This window comes from Centropristis striata, chromosome 11, assembly GCF_030273125.1.
Source record: "Centropristis striata isolate RG_2023a ecotype Rhode Island chromosome 11, C.striata_1.0, whole genome shotgun sequence".
NCBI lineage: Eukaryota > Metazoa > Chordata > Actinopteri > Perciformes > Serranidae > Centropristis > Centropristis striata.
In genome coordinates this window covers 28,318,730-28,340,475 of record NC_081527.1, presented here as the reverse complement: position 1 = coordinate 28,340,475, position 21,746 = coordinate 28,318,730, and the positions used below count along the sequence as shown (strand labels likewise).

The window sequence follows — 21,746 nt, the reverse complement described above, 5'->3', positions numbered from 1 at the left end:
AGCATTTCAAAAGATTATTTAGTCCTCATAAAGAAAATATTTTCAAAGCTAATTGTTAAGTTGACGACTGACTTGTGGAAATCATTAATCTGCTTTCATTTCATTCCTGTTTACAGTGCAGCTCTGCTCTCACAGGCACCACTGTGGTGGGTTTCTGCCGCACTGAACATTTAACAAAACCTGAATAGGAACGACTCTTTCATTCAGCACAAACGGAGACAAAAATACTACTGGGGAGAGACGGAGGAGGCGGTGAGGAAAGTAACAGCAGAGCTCGCTTCAGTGGAAATGTGACAAGGAGACGACAGAATGAGAAGTTTTTGTTTTAGTGAACTACTTGGATACAGTTTTTAGACTCTGCAGCTGCAGATATACTGTATGTCATGTTGTCCGTGGAACTGTCTCTGAGAAAGTTTATTTGTACTTGTTTTTGTTTCATACAAATTTATAATCATTCAAGTTCATAAAGTCATTAAAAGGTGATTAAAATGCAATAAATAAGATGTTTAAAAGGTTTATAAATATGTCTTTTAGATAAAATGTTGATTTGAGGGTATTGTGGGAAATGTGATGTCGAAATGTGAGGCTGGTTCAGTTTATTATGGTTCAGTTGCATTATGGGTCAGAGCAGTAGAGAAGGCTTTAAAGAAGAGCATGCAGCTCCAGAGTAACAATTCTACATGTGGTCCAAGTGGCACACACGGTAACTTTTCTTTTATATGTCATATGTTTACGTTTATTTAAAACGATCTTAATGTGCCCTATTATGGATATTTTGTGATGTATTTGAAGTTCATTTTTTCCAGCCATTTCTGTTGTGTCTATGTGCTTCGGACATTACAATGATACTTAACAGTGAGTGGGAGTTGCATGTGTTTTCAAACTTGTATGTCTTTATTTATTGTAGTTTTCACACTGAAGTACACAGGGAGAGAGAAAATAAACCTTCAATACATCTGTATGAATCGTGGCCATTCATTTCGTTGGACCGGTGTAATTACAGTCTGCATTCAAGACATAAAAGAAAGCAAACAGCATTTTCTTATCCCATAGTTATACTCATAATGCAACAATACATATTGCACATTTAAATCTAATCACAGATCAGTAGAATTTAAGCAATAAAAACATTTTTTATGGGGTTGTATGGGTTTTGAACATCAAAGCATGTAAACATGTTCTAGTACAAAACCAATGTTACAAGTATGAAGATGAAAACATGCATAATTTATTTTTCTATAAAACATTGGCTGTATTCATGATCTTTTCACTGCAGTATTTTCTTCAGTTTCTTATTCACTTGTTCAAAGTTGCTATTTACTTTGAGCTCTTCCTGCTGGTTGAAGATGATGCCTTCATGACACATGATGGCTTCCAGCATCATTTCAGCACAGACAAAAGGCAGCAAAACATTTATACAAAAACGGTACGTTCAACACCCTGTTGTGTTTGGAATACGCATTACCCTTTTAAAAGTCCAGATTTCATCAAAGCATATGTTTTATAAGCCCATGATGAGTCATTAAGCCAGCAAATAAATGTATACGTGACAAAAAGTATTGAAGTTTTTGGTTGGTGTGTGAGACAGAAAACATTTCATTCAATCGCACATTCAAACAGTAGCAAAACTGTCCACAGTGATAATGAACTAGGTATGATCAATCTGGACTGTACCAAGTTCGATTTGAGGGAAGGCAGAAGCCAAGTGTTCTTCATCTCTCTATTTTCAAGTGATGGAAAAACTAACTTTTCCTAACTGATTTAACAGCTTTATATATTACACTTTCAATTTCCGAATGGCTTGACCAGAAAGTAATTAAAACTGCTGTTTCCTTCATTAGATGTTTGCATGTGAGCCCCTATGTCGTGTTTTATTTATACTATGATGCCTTTGCATCCTGTGTGCAGTAAAACTGAAGGGTAGTTTTTACAAAAACAGAGCCAAGTTTCTGGATCGTTCTACTCCAAGCCTCTGTGGCTATCTGTGACAACATGGACCACATACATCATGTTTCCAGCTAAAAGGGTGAGCTAACTGTTAGTTTTATGCAAGTATTTACATTTTTCAGTTTTAGCAAGACTTAAATGTGTTGTTTTAAAAATGTAATGATGCGCTTGCATCATTAAATGTGAAATAGCAGGCTGCACTGCACAGCCTGTAAGGTGATTCAAACATTGTTTATCGGGTCGACTATAGTTCAAGTTTAGCAGTAACAATGTTGCCTCCAAGTGAAGGTCGGTGAAATGGTGTGTAAAATAAATGACAATGAAAGTTTTGGTCTCAAGGCGAAGCTCCTCGTACAAACACTTTTACAACTGCAATTCATGTTTACACAGTTGAAAGGCAAGAGGACAATGACAAACTCTCCTAAAGGAGGTTCAGGGTGTGTGTGTGTGTGTGTGTGTGTGTGCATAGAGTGATAGAAACAGAGATTGTTTCATTCACTTGTGAGCAGGATTAATTAAATTCTCAGGCTGAGCTACAAAAAAATAAATAAAATCTTGATTTTAACAAATTTGATGATGCCGATTAGAATCTAAATTAATCACATTTCTTGACCACCTCTCTTTCCCCACATTCTCGTTGCTACGTTACCTGCACGAATTAATACATAAATATCCAGCAAAATATTCAACAATGACAATGAAAGCTGACATTACAACAGCAAACAGGAACTGAAAAGGTTCCAACCTAACCTGCTGTCATTCACTATCAGATGATGTGAAACAGGAAGCAGAATTCACTCTCTAGTACAGTAGTAGTTAGTGTTAGGGGAGTCATAATCTGTATGAACAGAAATCTGCATATGCTGAGTCTGCTTGCAACTATCGATATGCAAACAGATGTTAAAGGGCTTTTACATCTGTGTTGGCTTTGTGCATGTGCACTACACTGTGAAAATGTTTGTAGATTCTACAGTGGAAAAACTGCTAAACCATGACAGTAAAAGACCGCAAAAAAAGAAAACTTGGGTGAACTCAAAATTTCATGGCAACAAACTTCGATAAAATTTTAAGTTGGACAATTAAACTAAATATTTTACGTTTTGTTTTTGAGTTTGCTCAACTCTGAATTCAGATTTTTGAACTTATAATTTTACATTGTATTAACTTTTAATCCTTACTTCTGCTAACTTCTGCAATGTGCTGAATTGGCTCGATTGTAACGCCGCTATGAAATGTCAGCTAATGTTGCAACCACAATTTTGAGTTAGCTTTGGTACGCTAATGGCTACTCTTGTAGCTGTAACAAGCAGCGCCGCTAGCATCAGTTAGCCGCTATCATCAGCTAATGACCGAATTTCACCGATTTCCCGCATTTCACAACAACGAAATAAGAGTTAGTAGAACTATTGTCCCTTGTTTTGAACCCCAACTTAAAGATATAAGTAACAACAACTCACAAACTTGTTTTTGAGCAGACAACTGGCTTCCTTTGTTGTGCTAACTTACATTATTGCCCTAAATGTCAATATCAATAGTTTTACCAATTTAAATCACTAATTTAGGCAAAAAAATACAAGTTGGCTTTTTTTTGCAGTGTTCTGGCAACCACAGCTGCCGTTTTTTTACTGTAAAAACAACAGTTGTTTTTTTACAGTGTACATATTTCTGTCTTTGTGCGTGCCGGTGAAACCTCTATCTATATGTTGATTAATTATCAGAATCTAAATCAGCTACACTGCAAAAAAAGAAAAGTGGGGTGAACTCAAAATTTCAAGGCAACAAAGTTTAAGTTGGACTTTTAAATAAAATATTTTAATTTTTGCTTTTGAATTTGCTCAACACTGAATTCTGATTTTTGTCAACTCAACTGTAATTTGAAACATGATAAGGGTTGTTTACATGTGTGGACTCCAGCTCGAGGCAGCACATCACAGCCACATTGAGACTTCAAGTGCAGTGGCAACTCTGCAACTTGGCTTCCCGCATTTCACAACAAAGAAATAAGAGTTAGCAGAACTATTGCTCCTTGTTTTGAACCCCAACTTAAAGATATAAGTAACAACAACTCCCCAACTTGTTTTTGAGCATACAACTGTCTTGCTTTGTTGTGCTAAGTTACATTATTGCCCTGAATATCAATAATTTATATTTCCAAGTTTTACCAATTTAAATCACTGTTTTAGGCCAAAAAATACAAGTTGGCTTTTTTGCAGTCTATGGCCAAGTAAGTGTGATCAAAGAACTGTGTTTTTAAATCTTCTTGTACTCTGTAGTACATTGGGATTGCTTTTAACAAATGAAAAGTGCTTTAATAATAATAAGTATTATTATTATTTAATTATTACTATTAGTATTATTATTATGAACAAATAGGAATTTGACTCCAAGCCGAACAAAAGTAAACAACAACTATAAACATTCACTTACTATGTACAGCTCTGTCTGTCTATCCCTGTGTGTGTCAAGGTTATAATAGTTTTGGATTTTTCATTAGTTTTAGTTTTAATTTCGTTGTGATTTTGTGATTGATCAGGATCGTCATTTAACTCCCATATAAAACAAACTTCAAGGACTGCATTTTTTCACCTATGTAATATTAGATCAGATCAGATTTGACTTTATTAATCCCACAGTGGGGAAATTTCTTTGTTACAGCCGCAAAGTTTCACACAATTAAGATAAAGATAAAAAATAAACAATCTAAGAAAAGACATTTAACAATATACAAATATACAATAATAATAATAGTAATAATATACTATATACAACTTAGTGCAAATTTAAGTGGAGAAATGTGCAGAGTGCAGATTTATGCAAAAATGTTCAGGTTGTGTTGGTGTTGTACAGTCTTATGGCAGCTGGAAAGAATGATTTGCGGAAGCGTTCCTTTTAACACCGTGGGTGTAATAGTCTGTTGCTGAAAGAGCTGCTCAGAGACCCCACAGTGTCATGCAGGGGGTGAGAGGGGTTGTCCATGATGGATACCAGCTTGGCTAACATCCTCCTCTCACCCACCTCCTCTATGGAGTCCAGTGGACAGTTCAGGACAGAGCTCGCTCTTCTAATCACCTTGTTTAGTCTGTTCCTGTCCCTGTCCGTGCAGCCCCCTCTCCAGCAGACCACCGCGTAAAAAATAGCGGAAGCCACCACAGAGTCATAAAAGGTCTTGAGAAGGACCCTGCAGACCCCGAAGGACCTCAGTCTCCTCAACAGGTAGAGGCGACTCTGGCCCTTCTTGTACAAGGCATGGTTGTTGTCAGTCCAGTCCAGTCTGTTATTGAGGTGAACACCCAGGAATTTGTAGTTTTCCACTACCTCAATGTCCAAACCCTGGATGTTCAACGGAGTAAAGTGTGTCTTTTTCCTCCAGAAATCGATCACCATCTCCTTCGTCTTGCTGGTGTTCAGCAGGAGCTGGTTGGTCTCACACCAGCTGACGAAGTCTTTGATGACCATCCTATACTCCAGATCGTTCCCCTCCGAGACACATCCAACAATGGCTGTGTCGTCGGAAAACTTTGTGGAGTTTGTGGAGTTATGTGTGATGTCGGAAGTGTAAAAGGTGAAGAGGAAGGGAGAGAGCACCGTACTCTGAGGGGCACCTGTGCTGCACAGCACCACATCAGATACACAGTGCTGTAGCCTCATATACTGCGGTCTGTTTGTTAGGTAGTCTGTTGTCCATGCAGCAAGTTGTTGGTCCACTCCCGCTCCCTCCATCTTCATCCTCAGCAGTGATGGTTGGATGTTGTTGAACGCACTGGAGAAGTCAAAGAAAATGACCCTCACAGTGCTCCCAGTGTTCTCCAGATGCGACAGTGATCTGTGCATCAGGTAGATCACTGCATCATCCACCCCTATACCAGGTCGGTAAGCAAACTGCAGGGGGTCCATCAGTGTGCTCACCAGGGGTCGCAGATGTCTCAGTATAATCCTCTCCAGGGTCTTCATGAGGTGGGAAGTCAGGGCAACAGGCCTGAAGTGGCTAGGCTCCCTGGGGTGCACAGTCTTTGGTACCGGGACCACACAGGAAGTCTTCCACAGGACCGGGACTTGGTCTTTACAAAAATTAGACACATCCTGTCTCAAAAGGATGCAGAAAAATTAGTATATGCTTTTGTTACTTGAAGGCTAGATTACTGTAATTCCTTACTATCAGGCTGCTCCAATAAATCCCTTAAAACTCTTCAGTTAGTCCAGAATCCTGCGGCTCGTGTACTGACAAGAACCAAGAAAAGAGATCATATTTCTCCTGTTCTAGCTTCGCTGCACTGGCTCCCTGTAAAATCCAGAATTGAGTTTACAATCCTTCTTCTAACTGGGGATTTCCACCGCACGCGTTACAGCAGCAGCACGTCTCCACAGCGTTTTTGCTGCGTCTGTCAATTCACACCGGGCGCGTTACAGCAGCAGCACGTCAGCTTAGCGAGCCGGCCGTATACACGCGAGATAACGAGATCACGCGATAATCCTGACCATATGGGAGACCGCAAGATCCCGTGATAAACTTTAAACTCTATTTATACAGTCTATGGATAAACTGTGTGTATAAAGTAAACAACAACAACAAAAACCAACTTACTTTGCTTCTCTGAGGTGAAAGATATGTTGATCTGACCATCTATCCTTATAAAAACAATATGATATGTCATAAATGATTGTATGATGTTCCACTTCAACAATCAGTCAATAAAAAAAAAAAAACAATCAGTCTCTTGTCTTCCGTGTCGCCGATCCTCTGAGACCCTTTGATTGATTGATTGCCGATCTGGTGCCCCGGTCATAACATAATGTTGATGTGAAGTAGTTTTAGGCTGCATGAACTGCGTATTGTGTTTTATTTTGAAAGGGGCGGAAGTGTTTTACGCTGATTCTGAGTCGGACTTCCTGTCTGATGCGATCTGCTCTGTTGAGATTCACGCGATTTGGCAGCGTCTCGCGGAGAAATAGAAGTCCTACCTAATGCTCGCGTAGAGACGCTAACGCGACGCTGCAGTAACGTTACGCTACGCGCCCGGTGGAAATGCTCTCATTGATTAGAGTGTTACCTATTTGCAAGGTCATACGCGACGCTGACGTTACGCTGCAGTAACGCGCCCGGTGGAAATCAGGCTTTACTTACAAAGCTCTAAATGGTCACGCACCATCATATCTTAAAGACCTCATAGTGCCATATTACCCTTCTAGAGCACTACGCTCCCAAAATTCTAGGTTACTTGTGGTTCCTAAAGTCCTTAAAACTAGACTGGGAGCCAGAGCCTTCAGTTATCAAGCTCCTCTCTTGTGGAATCATCTCCCAGTATGGGAGGCAGACACCCTCTCTTTATTCAAGAGTAAACTTAAAACTGACAAAGCCTATAGTTAGGGCTGGCTGAGGCCTGCCTTGGACCAGCCCCTAGTTATGCTGCTATAGGCCCAATGTGTCGGGGGACACGATACACCGGGGCCCTCTTTCTCTCTCTCTCTGATGTCCCAATAATACATGTCATAAGCTCTTATTTTCCCAGAGTACTCGCACTTTTCTCTGCTCTCTCTTTTACAGGGTGTCGTGCTGTGGTCCTGCTCGGCATCACTCCTGCTGGTCTCACTGCCATGGATCTGGTCCGGCCCCAGATGGGAATGCTCCTCTCCTGGTCCACTCTACCCTCACCATCACTACTGGCCTATGGTGACGCTTCATCCCCTGCTGCTGTGGCCCTCCCAGAACTCCTGCTCCTCTGTCTCCCTCCACCGTCTCTCTCTATCCTTCCTCCCTCTCCCCCTTCAACCTCTATCTACTCTATTCTACTCTGTTGATCTGCCCTGTACAACGACATCTATTGTACGTCTGTCTGTCCTGGGAGATGGATCCCTCCTCTGTCTCTCTCCCTGAGGTTTCTTCTTCTTTTTCCCCTGCTAAAAGGGTTTTTTGAGGAGTTTTTCCCTGACCGATGTGAGGGTCTAAGGACAGAGGGTTTCGTACCATGTACAGTCTGTAAAGCCCTTTGAGGCAAATCTGTGATTTGTGATTTTGGGCTATATAAATAAAATTGATTTGATTTGATTTTGTTTTATTTTTTGTTTTCAAATTCAGTTAGTTTTAATTAGTTTTTACAGTGTGTTTAGTTTTAATTAATTTTTATTTTTTGGAAATGCTAGTTTTACACACACACAAAGGTTATTATAGTTAACGAAAACAAACGAAATAACAAAAACTAGAATTGAAAAAACATTTCTGTTAACTGAAATAAAAATAGAAATGAGAGGTTTTTTTTAATGATGACTAACTCAAACTGTATTTGTGCTAAAACTAATTAAAATTGTAGTGAAATGTCCTTCGTTTTCGTCTTTGTCAACTTTTTTCATACGTAAACCTTTTGGTTGATATGAAATCTATTTCATCTATCTGGTTTTATGACTTAATAAACTTATTGGGGCTGAGATGGATCAGACAAAGGAAATAAAGGAACATTTATTGTGACCTAATCGAATCTGGCACCCAACAAATACCCCATTACAAAAAAACTAAAACTAACACTAAAACTAATAAAAACTAAACAAAAACTAAGCATTTTCCAAAGAATAAAAACTAACTAGAAAATTTCTAAAGAAATTTTGATTGTGGTAGCTAAGTAACCAGGTGGCCAGCTGGAGTTGACCAATCACAGCAGAGCAATCAACTGAAATGAACTGCTGGTGGAGACAGTTCCGCCACAGTGAGCAGGCAGAGGTGGACTATAGCGTCATATTTGAGTCATTGTTTGATCTTCGCGCACATATTCAGCAACTGAGTGAAGCAGACTCTCCCCCGTGCTCGCTCGCGGTGGAGCTCTGCTCCCGCGGAGCGAGGACTCTTTACACATTGGGGGCGGGGCCAAGGCTGACCCCAGGCCTCTTATGATTGGTCATTTTCCAGCCCTCCACGTGGGTGCCTTTTCAGTTTACTGCTGACAGCTGGTAGCGGCAGCATCAATTAAACAACAACAACGGTTGTTTCATGACGTTCACGACCACAACTCTACGCCTCATCACTGATAATGAAAAGGTTAAAAAAAAAATGCTGTTTCTTGTTTCTAAATGATCATACAGTAGTTAAAGTGTTAGATCCATGGGTTTGCCGTGACACCGAGCAGAGACCTGCAGTCTCTCTGAAGCAGCGGCTGGCGGTAGTCTTAATTTATGTCAGTCTTCTCAGACAGCCCACAAACAATGGAAGACTTTCTGATCAGAGACTGGAGCGGTGGTCCGGAGAGAGGATGATGTGGAGCCGGAGCTCTGGGGGGCGGAGCTCGGCAGCACCTGGTGTCGTTGTGTCCTGAGTCTGAATCTGCTGTCAGGAGGCTGATCTGGACCATACCGTGCGTGGTGAAGCATGTGTAACAAATGTTCGCACATTTGGAGTACTGTGCCGGGAAGAGGACGTGCTGTCCCTGAAGGATGTCCGAGCGGAGACACCGGAGCGATAGTTATCAGACGAAAACGTTTTAGTTTATGTCGCTCCATGCTAACGGTAATGGCTAATTACTAGCTAACATTAGCGTTAGCTAACAATGACATCAAATGGCCGGCTAGGTTGAAAGAACACGTTTTCTTGTGGACGAAAGAGTGTGATGCAAAACATGTCTGAGAAGTCTGGGTGACAATATGATTTTTTTTTTTTAGCTAGCTACTGTCAATACTTCTGTTGAGCAGAAGCTGCTTTTTTATTTTAAAAATCTGCCACTACACATGAAGACGCATTTGAAGCAGTTAGGCCAAGTAAAGGAATAGCGCATGCTAAACTGCACACATCACAAGAATATAGCCTGCAAGATGTGGTGAGGGAGGTCGCGGAATTTAGGATAACCCGACTGACTGACGTGGAGAACGTGGAGTCACGGTAAGAAATAATAAGTAAAAATAATCATTTATTTAGAGGTTTGCATCAGCTGTGATGAGCTCCTCTGGCCAAGGAATTAAATTATGTTGATGTGGAATTATTTGGGTTTTAAGACAGGTGTTTTTTTAAATTATTTATTATTGTGGTTACTTTTTCATTTTTGACAGTCATTTCAGACCAATCCTGACCTGTAGATATGTTCATGTTTAGGCTCACAGTGGTGAGGGTATTTATGAGGGCTGCTGTTTGAGGTGAAAGGTGTGTTTAATAAGAGGCTCACAGAGGGAGAGAGTCGGATAGCTGCGTTTCAATTATTGTGTTTGTGTATACGGTTCGTTTTGGAGTATGGACATAGTTGATGACTTAATACCTGCTGACTTCACTTGACCTGTCCGGTTATAACGGCGGTGAAATTAAAAACACTCCAGCGTCTGTAGTTAGCATTTTCTGGAGGAAGATTTCATAGAGCAGAGTCCCTGGATTTGTCTCCAGTCATTAATGAGATGTTGATTCTCTTCCGGTTATATCACTTGATTACGCGTGAATTCGCGAGATTCACTGATACACTGCACTCTGTTAGAAGAGCATTTAATTGTTCTGCCTCTCACTTCACGCAGCTCACTTAGAGATTGGATAATCTTCCACGGCACACCTGATGATTTCTTAGGAACAGCTGTTGGGAATCACAGGATTGGAGCACAGTTATGGGGCGAATCTGATTGGCTTCTTGTGTTTTGGCTTTGATGTAAATCCGACAGGATTTACATCAAAGCTGGCGGGACTCGGCCTTTCTGGCTTTTCGTCTGAGGTAAGAAGACATACTACTAGCATACTACTGTTACAATTGTGCCTTATAATGTTAGCATTTTCATATTTGAACTTTTAAGCTACTGTCGAAAATTTTGTGAAATGTAGTTGCAAGTTATTTGAGTTTCATTTGGACGATGTTTGTCATTTTATTTTGCTAATTTATTCGCGGCTACTGGTCTTAGGTCTGAACTAGTGCTCTCTAGCGAGCTAGCTTTAGCATCATGTCGAAGCAATTTATAAATGGTCCGTCGAGGCAGAATATCTTTACAGTTACTCCATGTTACAGTTACCATGATGCTAACAGTAGATGTGTCTGGTGTTAGCAAACACTATTGATTCTAAGAGTGCATTGCATGGTTTGACTGATTTGATGCTACTGACAGACAGCCTATAATGCATTGTGAGTTGATAATCTAGGCCACAACAGTTTATGATTGCTGTGTTTTGTCTTGTGTCTATCTGGGAAGGTGTCATGCTAAAAAATTGCCAGCTTATGCTATTTTCCTTGATTAATGTTGTCTAAATGCCATTTTTAATGTAGGGTTTGTGTACAATGTTGGCCTGACTAATTTTTTTTTAACTGTGATATGTAGCTAATTGTATGTGGATTTGGTATTCTTATGTAATAAGGTGTAATAGTAATACCAATGTCATACTCATCAATGGCTAAATTTGAACATTCGGTGTATTTGGATAATATTAAACTGAAACTCATGTCACTTGGTAATGAGAGGTTAAAAAGAAAAGATAATCATGGGGATATACATTTAACCATGGAGTCAGGGCTGTAAAAATGTACTGTAATGATGAACTGGTAGTTTACTTCACCATTTAAGATTTACATTGTGGCAATGTCAGTGTTACTCACTACTGTTAGCAGACTATTACCCAAACTATTACCATTTCTTTTTTCCAATTTGTCATGTCAACTGGTACCTGAAGTATGTGTTCCTGTGACTAATATTAATGTACTCTGTGTGTGTGTGTGTGTGTGTGTGTGTGTGTGTGTGTGTGTGAGAGAGAGAGAGAGATTGATTGGAAGTTGAAAATGTAGGCTTAAACAGCTAACAGATAAGGTGTATTTGTAATACCAGAGTCATAGCCATTGGCTTAAATTAGGCCTCATTTCAAGAGAGAAAAAAGTTTTAAAAAACCCTGAATACTTTTTTCAATAGTAATGGAAAAAAATAATTCTTGATGGGAATGCACAAAGTAGGTCATGTCAACTTTTAGTGAAACTTATGTTTTGATATTTGTATATTTGAATAAAATTGACCAATATTAATGAAAAAAATATGAAAATGAAATATACATTTTTTTGGTCACGAGTTACCTTAAAAGGTGAAAAAAAAGTTGGTAAAATGTTTTTCTACATTTCCTAAAACCAGTCTAATGTCATGAGGTCCTTTTTGACCCCTGAGGACCATGGGTGCTATAAAAATGTATAAAACACGTAAAAATGTATGAAGAAAGTTAAAATTTATATTATCTATAAAGGATGCAGAGGGGCACATATGCTGAAAATTTTGCTGTGTTTCTAGAGGTGCTATGTGTGTATTTAATTCTAATGATTATATTCAGCTTCATACTGATTTTTATGAATAAGTGATGCATTAATTCAGTTATTTAAAACATTAATTACACATTATTATTACATTGCTGCAATGCTCACGGTTGTCATCCTGTTCTAGATGAACACTACTTCACCTAGGAGACTTGAGTATCCAGTTCTTCGTTGACCTTCAGCATTCAGTTGTTTGTCTTCACCTTTTCAGGTAAGCAATTTTAAAAAAATGCTTTTGTAATGTTGAGAAACACTGAAATTATTATTCATAAAGGACTTTCAACCACTGTTCTGTGATGTCATGTATAGTGATATACAAATATATCTGAAGGAAAGGTGTATTTGGGATAATCGATATTATTAGTATTATTCATGTAATTCATTTTTAAATCAGAGAATGGGGGAAAATAGATTATTAGTACAAAAACTAGTAACGAGTAAAAAAAAAATGGTAACAATAATGTTCATTCATTAATTGACGCTTGGTCAAACTCTCATCTAATTAAGTATTGCTGTCTCATTAATGTATTAATGTATTTATTTATTTTGTAGGCTAAAACCGGAGAAGCCATCACCATGTTGTTGTTTCACATCAGAATAAGTATTTCACATGATGCAGATTTTTCAGCATGTGGTCCTCAATATATAGTATAGAAGTCACTGTATTTTCTGACTTTTCCAGGTTTCCTGTGTCCAGCATCTTCAAGACAGACTAAGCTAACTTTTCATATTTTTTGCACATTTATATTTAGGTTAGGTTAGGAGTAGGTTAGGTTTATAGTAGAGTATTTAGTTTGTATAGTTTAGCTTTTTATGCTGGTCTAGGGACAGTTAAGTTAGCAAATTAATTTAGTTCAGATCACTTACAGTTGCATATTATTGTTACAATTGTGTTATTTTGTGAGTTATTGTTGTACAGGCTATTGTATATTGCAGGACCAAGTGAGACGAGGAAGACCAATGCTTCCAAGATGCCGCGCTCATAAAGTGTGTTGGACAAGTCTCGACCTTGCAGATCCTGCCCCACTTAGCCCAACCACTTCCGACCATGGGGTACCTCAAAGACCTCCGTCAACCAGCCGGCTGTGGATGATGGATACCCACCCACAACTCCTTCTCCAGTCTACAAGGTATGGGTTTGTTTTTTTCCCCGTCACAGTGGACACAGACATGGCCTGATAATAAAATCTGCTGTCTTAACTACTTCCTTTGAATAATAAAATATTAATTCACAATTGAGTATTTATAATGTATGAATAAATTTGGTATTGTGTGTCATCTGGTTCTGAAAATACAGACACCCCCACAGTCCAAGAACAGCTGGATGACCTCTGGACCCACTTGCCCCCGTTCACCAGTTGAAAAGATAGGCTTTTTTAAAAATTCTTCAATTGTTAATTCTGCACAAAGTGATACACAAAGCATTGTATGTCTTCCATTTCAACAAACACAAACATGAAATGTATATTTAAATACATAACTTAATGCAAATCAATCATACTAAACATCATCTTCTTTTTTTTTTAAACCAACCATTGCACGCACTTCCATCCAAGGAGAGGTTACATCTTGATGGTAACTTTTTAGATTAACAAAACTTTTGTGAGATTTGTAATTGTTGTTTCTGGGGAGGGGGCGGAGAGGGTAAGTCTAAACATTGCATGCAAGAGACCAACACCGGTGTCTATTTTCTAAAACATAACTATAATGACATTCAAATGTAGATTACCACAAACACAATAATAAACTTCAAGTCTCATTGGATAAAATAAAAAATTATTGACAGTCCTGAAATGATGGGTTAAACATCCTTAATAAGCCTACATTAATAATATATTAATTTCAGGTGAAATATTTATTTTTTACTTTAAATTCAAATCTCATTTAAAGAAATTGATACATAGTATTTTTCATATGAAATTATGTAAAAACAAAGAGAAAAGAAAAGATAAGTCTAAAACTAAAAAGTGGTCTTCCTCATCTCGCATGGTCTCAGTAGCAGTCGCAGGTTCGCATGGTCTCAGTGGCAGTCGCCGGTTTGCATGGTCTCAGTGGCAGTCGCCGGTTCACATGGTCTCAGCGGCAGAGTTACTGGTTCGCATGGTCTCAGAGGCAGAGTCACCGGTTCACATGGTCTCTCAGCGACAGAGTCGCCGGTTAGCATGGTCTCGGTGGCAGTCGCCGGTTCGCATGGTCTTAGTGGTTCACAGGGTCTCAGCGACAAAGTTACTGGTTCACATGGTCTCAGCGGCAGAGTTACTGGTTCACATGGTCTCAGCAACAGAGTTACTGGTTCACATGGTCTCAGCAACAGAGTCGCCAGTTCGCATGGTCTCGGTGGCAGTCGCCGGTTCACATCGTCTCAGTAGCAGTCGCAGGTTTGCATGGTCTCAGTGGCAGTCGGCGGTTTGCATGGTCTCAGTGGCAGTCCGTGGTTCGCATGGTCTCAGCGACAGAGTCACCGGTTCACATGGTCTCTCAGCGACAGAGTCGGCGCTTCGCATGGTCTCGGTGGCAGTCGCCGTTTCGCATGGTCTCAGTAGCAGTCGCAGGTTCGCATGGTCTCAGTGGCAGTCGCAGGTTCGCATGGTCTCAGCGGCAGAGTTACTGGTTCGCATGGTCTCAGAGGCAGAGTTAGTGGTTCACAGGGTCTCAGCGACAAAGTTACTGGTTCGCATGGTCTCAGAGGCAGAGTTCGTGGTTCACAGGGTCTCAGTGACAAAGTTACTGGTTCACATGGTCTCAGCGGCAGAGTTACTGGTTCACATGGTCTCAGCGACAGAGTTATCGGTTCACATGGTCTCTCAGCGACAGAGTCGCAGGTTCGCATGGTCTAAGTGGCAGTCGGCGGTTCGCATGGTCTCAGCGGCAGAGTTACTGGTTCGCATGGTCTCAGAGGCAGAGTTGGTGGTTCACAGGGTCTCAGCGACAAAGTCACTGGTTCACATGGTCTCAGCGGCAGAGTTACTGGTTCACATGATCTCACCGACAGAGTCACCGGTTCACATGGTCTCTCAGCGATGGAGTCGCCGGTTCGCATGGTCTCGGTGGCAGTCGCCGGTTCGCATGGTCTCAGTAGCAGTCGCAGGTTCGCATGGTCTCGGTGGCAGTCGCCGGTTCGCATGGTCTCCGTAGCAGTCGCAGGTTCGCATGGTCTCAGTGGCAGTCGGCGGTTCGCATGGTCTCAGCGGCAGAGTTACTGGTTCGCATGGTCTCAGCGACAGAGTCACCGGTTCACATGGTCTCTCAGCGACGGAGTCGCCGGTTCGCATTAGTCTCGGTGGCAGTCGCCGGTTCGCATGGTCTCAGTAGCAGTCGCAGGTTTGCATGGTCTCAGTGGCAGTCGGCGGTTCGCATGCTCTCAGCGGCAGAGTTACTGGTTCGCATGGTCTCAGAGGCAGAGTTAGTGGTTCACAGGGTCTCAGCGACAAAGTTACTGTTATTGTCTAGGGCAGGGATTCCCAAAGTGTGGTGCATGCACCCCTGGGGGTGCGCGAGCTGCCACTAGGGGGTGTGCGAGATGAAAAATGTAATGGAGGTCTGATAATAACACAATTACATTTTTTCCCCCCACACAATAAAGAAGTGTAAATTAACATTTCCTTTGTAAAATGTAAAATCCAAAACTGTAATATTAATTAATAAATAAATGCAGGCTATTCAAAATACACTTCATCTTCAAATGAAGCGTAGAAGAAGTTATCTTATTCCATTTTTCCAACCTGTGTTATGATTGATTATTATGATGATGATACGATTATGACTGGTTGTTCAGCTCCACGCTCATTTAAACTCGCTGCAATTTTTGTTCAACGCGGCTCAAAATATTATAACATTTTCCCCAACTTATGTGCTTTCTGCCTCTGATCCTGAGCCTGTCATCATCCTCTTTGCTCTTAATATTGAAACTGTGTTCAGGTTAATTCAAATGCGAGACCGCATTGTTGTGATGGTGATTATTTTATTATATGTGTTCTCATTTAAGCATGATTAAACATGCCGCCTTTAATACGGCTATAAAAAAGCTTATTGCATTTTTTTTTTTTTTTAAGGTGTGGGGGATTGGGGGTGGGTCAACATGGTTGGGACATAGAATAGCGTGGCTAAAAAACGTTTTTTGGGAACCGCTGAGTTAGAGTAAACTGTTTTCAGTTAAGATGTCTGTGTTGGGGGGGGGCTTTGGTAGTTAAGCAACCAGGTGGCCAGGTGGAGTCAACCAATCAGAGCAGAGCAATCAACTGACGGTGGAGACAGTTCCGTCACACTGAGCAGCCAGAGGTCGACAAAGTGGAAATTCTGGCCTCGAACAGAAAGCATTTTTGGCAAAACCATAATACCTATCATTGATCCGACTTCACTTTGACCGCCCTGAGTTCTTCCTCAACGTCTACATATGTTTGTTTTTTTTAAGAAAAATAAAAAAATGGCTTTGTCAGAGCGATTTTAAAAAAAAATGTTAGATCTCCCTTTTTCAGAAATCTTCCTGCGTTTTTAATATGGGAGCGAATGAGGCAGTTTGTGCGTGTTGTTGGGGCATCTGTGCGTCCTACGCCCAAACTATAACTCTGACAGCTTTACCAGAGGATTGTGAGTGAGAGGACAAATTTTCCTACATTTCTATGTATAAATTATTTCTGTAGAGTGAAATCTGCGGCCTGGAGCGCAGTTTTCAAATATATTTTTTGACAATTCGTTCTCTCCCTCTCCACTCTGCTTGATGACATCACCACTCTAGACTCTCCATAGGGTTACATTGGGGAGATGTTTTGACGTGTTTTTGCCCAATAATTTGAAAAACGTTTGTCGAAACCCTTAGAAAAGTCATAGCACACTTGTCATGGGCGAGCCGGTCGATTTGATACCTTTTTTGTGTATGTGTGGCAAAAACTCTGGGAGGAGTAGTCGACCGAAAAATGACACGGAAGAATAAAAATAGACCCGGTGAATAGTAGTTAGTGTGCTTTTGCAAGCAAGCACACAAAATTAAAACTAGCAAACACACTGTAAAAACTAATTAAAACGAACTGAATTTGAAAACAAAAAAATCACAACGAAATTAAAACTAAAACTAATGAAAAATCCAAAATTATTGTAACCTTGGTGCCAACAATGCATTTACTGTTTTTACTATCTCAGTTTTGACGTTCATGCTCCACAGTTCAAGCCACCAAGTATGAATGTTTTCTCTGTGATTGCAACATTTTACCACATTTACCACAAGTGCTCAGTTTTCATCAGAGGAATTAAACATTGATATTAACAATGGGAGCAGTGTGTGTAACCTCTAACCCATTTATATTGAGTCTGGTTCACATGGTGGCTTTTCAAGCCAGTTCAAGTTTTCAAAATCAGTTAAGCCAAATGTTTTGGACTCAATAACTCCAATTAAATTCCGAAGAGCATGTAACACTTTTAAATGGCTTTTAAAATCAGTGCTTCTTTCAGATCCCTGAACATTAAGCCATTATTTGCATCTGACAGCTTAAAATGTGGACCACAGTGTAATCACATTGAGGCAGAAATATCGGAAAAGACTGATGAATACTGACAAAGTGACAAACCCAGCTGAGGCTGTCCTAAAACTGAGCTCTGACAGAAATAGAAGCAGACTGATCACAGTAGTTTGCACTGAACAACAACACAACACACCTTCAGCAAGCAGAGCCTGAACAAAGCTTCAAACACGTTAAAATTAACCTAGGCATCTCACTGCGACCTGAAAATAAAACATAGATTTTCCCTTCTGTTTTCAGGTTTTGCGTAGGGGGGTAGAAGAATGAGAGGGCGGAATAAAGATACTCTTGTCCCACTGATGCAAATAAAAACCAAATAAATGTATTCTCTCATCAAAGCAATATGTAAATGACGGCACTCTCAGGATAGGGTTCCTGGAGGACTTGCTACAGTAGCACATCTGAGTCGCTGAGGGTTTGCTGTTTATTTATTTATTTATTTTCATCACCGCTGTCTTCATACAGGCTCAGCTGCAGCAAACGAAACAAACGCCCCGTAGTTCTGTCGTGGAGGGAAAAAAAGAAAGCGGGAGAAGAAATTTATGCCTTTAATTAAGAAAGTTGCGTGGCCTTGGAGGGATGTTACTCCATTCGAGTCACCCCGGGAGCTAGCGAGTGTGTGCTGGCGTGTTGTTGGCAGGGTCGAGCGTGTTCATTGTGGTCTTGGGTGTTGTGTGGCAGATAGAGAACGAAAAAATGTTGTAAACTGCCTTGGAAATGTTGTTTCTCATGAGTGGTGATGCCAATACAGCAAAACAAAGTGGCAGCAAAAGCAGCAGACTGAGAGAGAGACGTAAAATATAAAGATGTGTAGAGAGGAGGGAGGAACACAGGAGTGAAAACCACAGAGAAACAGACTAAAGACAGATACAATTATTGTGTACCCATGAGAGACACACACACAAAGAGAAATGTACTGTGAGCTGCAACAGTTAATACTTAATATTAAAGTAAGTCTGCCATAATGACACATAAATATCTGCTAGTCTCTCTCAATATAATGACATAATGATTCATTGCTTTCTGCTGCTCTAATCAGTTTCCCTTTCTGACAAAATAAGTTCCAGATTTAATAAGATTTTCATAGATTTTTGGCCCCCTCAGAGCAGAACTACCCTGTCCAACCTGTAAACACACACGCCTCGCCAAGTTAGGAGCTACCGTTTGTCTCTTGGTGAATCAAGAATTCAAACATTGAACAGTGAATCTAATATTCAGTCTTCCTAGAGCTGATTTGGGCTGCACTAAACACCAAATAATTATTTCAACTGTTTTTTACGCCCCTTTCATACTTACATAATTTCATCTGGACTTTCTAACTTTTGAGTTTTATCTGAAACTAAATTACAGGTGTGATACCTCCTCTGGACCCAAACAGCCAAACCTTGGCCTGATACAGTTGGTCCTAATCAAATTGAACACGGGTTCAGTTCAGATCTTGTGTGAAAGCATTTTCAGATGGTTCGGACTTTTAGACAAATTACATGGCCATCATCTTGTTATAGTGCAGGGAAACTTCTTTAAGGAATAGCTCAGTGCGTAGAGATTGTGATGTCAGGAGAGAGAGAGAACAGAGAGTGACTGACAAGATCTCCAACCTAAACAGCAGAATAGACCATAGACCAAAGTCAATACCACCCATAACGACTCATATGAGCATTTCAGGCCTCCCAGTACAGAGGGGAGCGTTATAAAAATAGAACACATGGCATTATACATACATGTGTGGTTCGCGGTTGTAAGAAAGGCTGCAGTTTCTGTGAATTTAGGCTACAAAACCACTGATCTAGGTTCAGGGCAAACAACTTCCTGGTTATAAAAGACAATTTAAACAGTAAATAAATGTATGTTGATGCCGGAAGTGTAGTAGTTGAGTGGTAGGGTGACATGCTTAAAACATTTTTTTTCGTTTCTCCTAATAAAAAGTACCTGTGGATGCTGCCGATGCTGACTATGGGTGTCACATGCATGCTGTGTGAACCAATCATATGAGGATTGACAAGGATCAAACCAGCACTGAGGCAGCACTGAGACACCTAAAACTGTTGGATGCTGCCGTTTTGCACCTTGTATTATTTTTCTTTTTATTATGTTGTTTATTTATTATTATTATTATTACTCTATAGCAAAAACATTTTGATTTCTGTATTTCATTTCTATTTTTTCAGTATTTTACTTGTTTTGCTAGGTATGTGTTTGAATAAATAAATAAATAAAATCCATGCTTTGGTTTTTATAGGCATTTTCTATCTGCTTTGTGTAGCAGAGTGGTTCTTCAAGCAAGTTAGAGAGTTAACAAGGGATTTTACAACTGTAAATAAAATTGGCTACAGCAATTTATTGAAATGTAAGTGATATATGTGTTAAAATACAAATCAAAGTCAAAACAGCGCTAAATTTGGCTGAATCATAAAAGGTAAAATGAAGAGCCATTTGGGAGTTGAGCCAAATGATCCGGATTATTAAAAGGAGCCGTAATTCCCATCACTATTGGGATCCCTGTTCTCCTGGTTGAATGTCCACCATTTCTACAACCCATCCACCTCCCCTCCCTCTCTCCTGAGTTTAGCATCCACCATTTAAACTCAGCATCACCATCACTTATGAATACTACATCACCAGTTACAACATAATCACAAGTATAAAGACTCAGCGAACCTTGGTTCTCACTTTTAGGTGTGAAACGGTCCTAAAACTTGTTTACTAGTTTCTGTAATTTGGTGCTCGGCAGGCCCATAGACTGTATATAAATGGACATAGTCACTGTGACGTCACCCATTGGTTTATGGACTGCCCGTTGGAAGCCTCGAGTTCATCGCCATCTTGTTTCCGATACGCGGAGCAGACCATATTTGGACTGTGGAGGAGGAGAGGGATCTGACGACACTGACTACAGCCTCTCTACACCGGCAACCCGACTGAGAGAAGCTGCTGCTAATTCATGTTAGCATTAATTGGAGCATTAACTGGGATGTTAGTTTTGGCTAGCAAAAAACAAAAGAAAAATGTTTGTTACTGAACTCAGAAAACTGAGCAGCGACTCCTTGGAGTGTCTGTTAGTCCAACCAAACACTGAACAAGACATTTAAAGAACAAAACGTTCAAATAAACTGTCATTAAGTGAAAATACAGTGAAAGGGTCAAAGTTATGAGACCAAATCGGTAAACATCCTCTTTTCTATCTATGTCACGTTATATATAATTTCAATGACTCGTTGCCGTGGATACGCATTGTTCTGCTTCTCCTGATGACGGCTCGCCTTGTCAGTGACCTGTCAATAAAGCTAGCCACGCCCCAAATCACATGATTCTTTATCTTCTATTTTCTTCTAAATGGGGCCATTATTAGAACTATTGACATCAAATTGCCTTGAAGATGATTTTTTACTAGTGATTGAGAACATAGTGTATCTTCTTGTGGAAGAAGATAACTTAGCGTCCCCTGCTGGAATTTTCAGTGGATTGCAGATTTAAGGCACTTCCTGGTTGGCCTCCATGCTCAGACATGGAGATTGCCATCTGGGCAGGCCCTGCATAGAGCTGTTTTTATTGCTATTGTTGCTTTTTTAAATAAGCTGTAAAATTAAAACAAAGGATTATAAGAGGCTAAAAGGCTCTAATAAGTTTGTCACATCAAAAACCTCCAAAGTTGTATATTTATATATTTTCTTTATTGCAGCTCTAGAAATATAATTAATTAATAATTTAAAAAAAATACATCCTCTTAAAGCCTTAGAATTAAACAACCTAACAATCAGCCTGAAAAACACACAGTTTACGAAACTTTTAATTAATAAGTAGCTGTGCTTTTCATCACTGATGTTATATATATTGACGTTGATGTTCAACATACAGTAGAATGTTTGAACTGAAGCAACACAAATCTGCCATTTCATTATCTTTTATGTATGTGTTTTATTTAGTCATTTAATCATCAATAATAAATGTACAACTGTTACAACTTTTGGTGTATCTTAAAATTCTGTCTGTTGTGAGAGAGACAGAGAGAAACAGAGTTTAAAAATGATCGCATCATTAAATTATTTTGTTCGTA

The 21,746-nt window shown here is 39.9% G+C and overlaps 1 long non-coding RNA gene across 4 annotated transcripts; it reads left to right on the top strand.

The window, feature by feature from the left end:
* Positions 1-9,263: 9,263 nt before the first annotated feature.
* Positions 9,264-19,939, top strand: LOC131979836 (uncharacterized). Of its 4 annotated transcripts, XR_009395152.1 has the most exons (6): positions 10,571-10,613; positions 12,307-12,390; positions 12,732-13,309; positions 13,477-13,605; positions 13,739-13,754; positions 19,619-19,928. It is a non-coding gene; the product is annotated as an uncharacterized LOC131979836 (long non-coding RNA). The 4 variants fall into 4 exon arrangements; XR_009395150.1 differs by lacking the exon at positions 10,571-10,613 and adding an exon at positions 9,264-9,436 and having other exon boundaries at positions 13,477-13,754; positions 19,619-19,939; XR_009395151.1 differs by lacking the exon at positions 10,571-10,613 and adding an exon at positions 9,444-9,805 and having other exon boundaries at positions 13,477-13,754; positions 19,619-19,939.
* Positions 19,940-21,746: the final 1,807 nt, after the last annotated feature.